The following is a 278-nucleotide window of genomic DNA, read 5'->3' as shown; positions in this document are numbered from 1 at the left end:
AGGGAGGGCATCCCTCCACCCCGACCTCGTGGCGCAAGGGTAGCGCGTCTGACTCCAGATCAGAAGGTTGTGTGTTCAAATCACACCGGGGTCAGCCTTGGGACACCGCTCCCCACCCTCTGTATTGCCCCTGCTTTTCTGTGGAGCTGGTCTGCGTGAGGGGTGGGGCTCTGCAAGGCATTGGCCAACTATAGGGGGCACTTCAGGAACCCGCTATGGGGGAGATGTGATGCCCAGAGCTTTCCTTTCAGCCAGGCAATGGATCATGGATCATGACC

At 59.4% G+C, this 278-nt stretch overlaps 1 non-coding gene across 1 annotated transcript; it reads left to right on the top strand.

Moving 5' to 3' along the window:
- Nucleotides 1–22: 22 nt before the first annotated feature.
- Nucleotides 23–94, top strand: TRNAW-CCA. The gene has a single exon. It is a non-coding gene; the product is annotated as a tRNA-Trp (tRNA).
- The last annotated feature ends 184 nt before the right edge of the window (nt 95–278 follow it).

This window comes from Egretta garzetta, unplaced genomic scaffold, assembly GCF_000687185.1.
Source record: "Egretta garzetta isolate BGI_Z169 unplaced genomic scaffold, ASM68718v1 C8014246, whole genome shotgun sequence".
NCBI lineage: Eukaryota > Metazoa > Chordata > Aves > Pelecaniformes > Ardeidae > Egretta > Egretta garzetta.
The sequence above is the reverse complement of the archived record's forward strand: the minus strand, read 5'-3'. Positions and strand labels throughout refer to the sequence as shown.